This window comes from Hyla sarda, unplaced genomic scaffold, assembly GCF_029499605.1.
Source record: "Hyla sarda isolate aHylSar1 unplaced genomic scaffold, aHylSar1.hap1 scaffold_413, whole genome shotgun sequence".
Lineage (NCBI taxonomy): Eukaryota > Metazoa > Chordata > Amphibia > Anura > Hylidae > Hyla > Hyla sarda.
This window is the reverse complement of record NW_026610428.1, coordinates 272,903-277,925: the sequence shown is the minus strand read 5'-3', so window position 1 is coordinate 277,925 and position 5,023 is coordinate 272,903. Positions and strand designations below refer to the sequence as shown.

At 46.6% G+C, this 5,023-nt stretch overlaps 3 non-coding genes across 3 annotated transcripts; all 3 read left to right on the top strand.

Annotated features, from left to right (window-relative positions):
* The first annotated feature begins 255 nt into the window (after positions 1-255).
* Positions 256-447, top strand: LOC130333671 (U2 spliceosomal RNA). Its single transcript, XR_008875823.1, has one exon. It is a non-coding gene; the product is annotated as a U2 spliceosomal RNA (small nuclear RNA).
* Positions 448-2,545: 2,098 nt separating this feature from the next.
* Positions 2,546-2,736, top strand: LOC130333667 (U2 spliceosomal RNA). Its single transcript, XR_008875819.1, has one exon. It is a non-coding gene; the product is annotated as a U2 spliceosomal RNA (small nuclear RNA).
* Positions 2,737-4,832: 2,096 nt separating this feature from the next.
* Positions 4,833-5,023, top strand: LOC130333666 (U2 spliceosomal RNA). Its single transcript, XR_008875818.1, has one exon. It is a non-coding gene; the product is annotated as a U2 spliceosomal RNA (small nuclear RNA).

Sequence of the window (5,023 nt, the reverse complement as noted above, 5' to 3'; positions counted from 1 at the left end):
AAGTAGGAGGAGTAAGAAGGGTTCCTGGCAAATCCGGGTTATGGATTGCATTTAAAAAGGCCCCGTGGGAGTGCAATGGGCCCCTGTCTTGCTGCTTAGCAATAATGGTATGGGTTTAGGTTCTGCTGTGTGTACTGGTGGTTGACTGCCCCCCAGCCCAGAGTGTGCATGGAAAATTGTCTGGCAGCCTCCCTGACAGCAAGCAGTGATAGTGCCCATGAAGGGGACCTTGTTGGGCCCGCCCCTTTCACGGTTATCGCTTCTCGGCCTTTTGGCTAAGATTAAAGTGTAGTATCTGTTCTTATCAGTTTAATATCTGATACGTCCCCTATCTGGGGACCATATATTAAATGGATTTTTGAGAACGGGGGCCGATTTCGAAGCTTGCTTCCGTCGCCCTATGCATTGACCCGATATGGCAGTATCTTCGGGTACAGTGCACCACCCCCTTACAGGGTTAAAAAGAAAGATTCCTACTTTCATTGCTACCTGCTTGCTGGCTAGCCAGCTAGCCAGCCCTGTGGGCCTTGCTGCTGCTGCAGCCAAAAAACAAAAGGTGGTGCTGCTGCTGCTTCTGCTGCTTCTGCTTCTGCTTGTGTCTGGCCCCTGTTGGAGCGTCCAGGCACAGGACTTCTGCTGCTGCTGACTAAATGGCCTCCTTAATTGGATCATTTGAGTAGCCAGCACACCTGTGCAGGTAGGGCATGACATGATAGGCAGCTGCCTTGATAGCGGGTGGGTGCTGAATGTTCCTAATTGACAAAATAAGATTAATGCTTATGAAGAAATATAAAATCTCATCCCTTCCCCAATATCGCGCCACACCCCTACCCCTTAATTCCCTGGTTGAACGTGATGGACATATGTCTTTTTTCGACCGTACTAACTATGTAACTATGTAACATAACATGGGGGGGGGGGGGGGGGGGTCTCCTGGCTGTTCACACAGGTGTGTCATTGCTGTACATTGACCATGCATTGCTTCTGTGGTATTGCAAAGGCAAAGACAAATGCTTCCAGCCATCCATTGCACTAATGGATTGGTCATCAGCTGGCTGTCTATGTCCCGCATCAATATAGACCAAAGTACAGAGGGTTAGGCTATGCTATTGTGCACCTACCTGATGCATCAGAAGGTGCGAGGCCCTTGCTAAATTCTGTGCACAGACTTTGAGATCTATGCTTTAGACTGTATCTAAACCTGCTCCAACATGGACTGACATTCTGGCCTACTTTCAGCCGATGCGACTTGTCTGTCGCTGAACAGTCGCTTTTTATGTATTCAGCACCTATGTATAATGTTGTAAAAATGCTCTAGAAGCTAAAGTCGCAGAAATGTCACACATATTTGGCCTGCAACTTTCTGTGCGACAAATTCAGACAGGAAAAATCAGTATAAATCCTTAGAAAATTATCCCCCAGTGTCTCCATCTGCTGGCGGTATTGAATAAGCATTGCTGCACTGATGGGGTATGCATTAGACGAAAAAAAAGAAGAAAAAGAAGAATAATACGCCCAGAAAAGAGGCGAAAAGGAGAAAAACGTAAAAAAACGTGAAAAAAAAGTAAGAGAGGAAGAGAAGGGAAAAAAAGGTGGAAATGGGTTTAAAAGTGATTTCGGCGGAGAAATATATATATATATATATATATATATATATATATATATATATATATGCGCACACACACACATAGATATAAACGTATTCTCCGTTGAGATATTGCAGCCGCTGCTGTGTCCAGGCCCAGGAGCCTTAGCACTGTGCTGTGATGTCACTCAATACCACTGACATCACTAGGTGTAAACAACATCTCTCCTTTGCTGTGTATGTGACTATGGAGCTGTTTGGTGATGTCGTCTATTACGGCCTTCATAGAAGCAACAGGAGATTGTTGCATCCATCTTGAACCCTCAGAACTACAGTGCTATGATGTCACTCACTTCCACAGGCCTTGCAGAGTGTAAACAACAACAACCCAGCTTTGTTGTGTATGTAACCAAAGGGATTTGTGATGTCACCTAGAACCTTCACAGCAGCGACAGCTTTATGAGGAGCATCAGCACTGCTCTGCCTGAGCAGAACCATCACCGCCATAGGTTGTCAAATAACCCGGATTTAACCCACACAGGTAAGTCCAATGGGGTGCAGGCATGTCCTCTATGCTTACAGCTTCCCGTGGGTGTTGGTTTGATACCGTTTGGGGACAGCCAAGGAGGCATCTGCAGGCAACAAAGGTAGGTGTGTGCTTGTGTGTGTGTTTCCTATGCAGATCCTAAGCCCAGTGTCACATGCAAGTAGGAGGAGTAAGAAGGGTTCCTGGCAAATCCGGGTTATGGATTGCATTTAAAAAGGCCCCGTGGGAGTGCAATGGGCCCCTGTCTTGCTGCTTAGCAATAATGGTATGGGTTTAGGTTCTGCTGTGTGTACTGGTGGTTGACTGCCCCCCAGCCCAGAGTGTGCATGGAAAATTGTCTGGCAGCCTCCCTGACAGCAAGCAGTGATAGTGCCCATGAAGGGGACCTTGTTGGGCCCGCCCCTTTCACGGTTATCGCTTCTCGGCCTTTTGGCTAAGATCAAGTGTAGTATCTGTTCTTATCAGTTTAATATCTGATACGTCCCCTATCTGGGGACCATATATTAAATGGATTTTTGAGAACGGGGGCCGATTTCGAAGCTTGCTTCCGTCGCCCTATGCATTGACCCGATATGGCAGTATCTTCGGGTACAGTGCACCACCCCCTTACAGGGTTAAAAAGAAAGATTCCTACTTTCATTGCTACCTGCTTGCTGGCTAGCCAGCTAGCCAGCCCTGTGGGCCTTGCTGCTGCTGCAGCCAAAAAACAAAAGGTGGTGCTGCTGCTGCTTCTGCTGCTTCTGCTTCTGCTTGTGTCTGGCCCCTGTTGGAGCGTCCAGGCACAGGACTTCTGCTGCTGCTGACTAAATGGCCTCCTTAATTGGATCATTTGAGTAGCCAGCACACCTGTGCAGGTAGGGCATGACATGATAGGCAGCTGCCTTGATAGCGGGTGGGTGCTGAATGTTCCTAATTGACAAAATAAGATTAATGCTTATGAAGAAATATAAAATCTCATCCCTTCCCCAATATCGCGCCACACCCCTACCCCTTAATTCCCTGGTTGAACGTGATGGACATATGTCTTTTTTCGACCGTACTAACTATGTAACTATGTAACATAACATGGGGGGGGGGGGGGGGGGTCTCCTGGCTGTTCACACAGGTGTGTCATTGCTGTACATTGACCATGCATTGCTTCTGTGGTATTGCAAAGGCAAAGACAAATGCTTCCAGCCATCCATTGCACTAATGGATTGGTCATCAGCTGGCTGTCTATGTCCCGCATCAATATAGACCAAAGTACAGAGGGTTAGGCTATGCTATTGTGCACCTACCTGATGCATCAGAAGGTGCGAGGCCCTTGCTAAATTCTGTGCACAGACTTTGAGATCTATGCTTTAGACTGTATCTAAACCTGCTCCAACATGGACTGACATTCTGGCCTACTTTCAGCCGATGCGACTTGTCTGTCGCTGAACAGTCGCTTTTTATGTATTCAGCACCTATGTATAATGTTGTAAAAATGCTCTAGAAGCTAAAGTCGCAGAAATGTCACACATATTTGGCCTGCAACTTTCTGTGCGACAAATTCAGACAGGAAAAATCTGTATAAATCCTTAGAAAATTATCCCCCAGTGTCTCCATCTGCTGGCGGTATTGAATAAGCATTGCTGCACTGATGGGGTATGCATTAGACGAAAAAAAAGAAGAAAAAGAAGAATAATACGCCCAGAAAAGAGGCGAAAAGGAGAAAAACGTAAAAAAACGTGAAAAAAAAGTAAGAGGAAGAGAAGGGAAAAAAAGGTGGAAATGGGTTTAAAAGTGATTTCGGCGGAGAATATATATATATATATATATATATATATATATATATATATATATATATGCGCACACACACACATAGATATAAACGTATTCTCCGTTGAGATATTGCAGCCGCTGCTGTGTCCAGGCCCAGGAGCCTTAGCACTGTGCTGTGATGTCACTCAATACCACTGACATCACTAGGTGTAAACAACATCTCTCCTTTGCTGTGTATGTGACTATGGAGCTGTTTGGTGATGTCGTCTATTACGGCCTTCATAGAAGCAACAGGAGATTGTTGCATCCATCTTGAACCCTCAGAACTACAGTGCTATGATGTCACTCACTTCCACAGGCCTTGCAGAGTGTAAACAACAACAACCCAGCTTTGTTGTGTATGTAACCAAAGGGATTTGTGATGTCACCTAGAACCTTCACAGCAGCGACAGCTTTATGAGGAGCATCAGCACTGCTCTGCCTGAGCAGAACCATCACCGCCATAGGTTGTCAAATAACCCGGATTTAACCCACACAGGTAAGTCCAATGGGGTGCAGGCATGTCCTCTATGCTTACAGCTTCCCGTGGGTGTTGGTTTGATACCGTTTGGGGACAGCCAAGGAGGCATCTGCAGGCAACAAAGGTAGGTGTGTGCTTGTGTGTGTGTTTCCTATGCAGATCCTAAGCCCAGTGTCACATGCAAGTAGGAGGAGTAAGAAGGGTTCCTGGCAAATCCGGGTTATGGATTGCATTTAAAAAGGCCCCGTGGGAGTGCAATGGGCCCCTGTCTTGCTGCTTAGCAATAATGGTATGGGTTTAGGTTCTGCTGTGTGTACTGGTGGTTGACTGCCCCCCAGCCCAGAGTGTGCATGGAAAATTGTCTGGCAGCCTCCCTGACAGCAAGCAGTGATAGTGCCCATGAAGGGGACCTTGTTGGGCCCGCCCCTTTCACGGTTATCGCTTCTCGGCCTTTTGGCTAAGATCAAGTGTAGTATCTGTTCTTATCAGTTTAATATCTGATACGTCCCCTATCTGGGGACCATATATTAAATGGATTTTTGAGAACGGGGGCCGATTTCGAAGCTTGCTTCCGTCGCCCTATGCATTGACCCGATATGGCAGTATCTTCGGGTACAGTGCACCACCC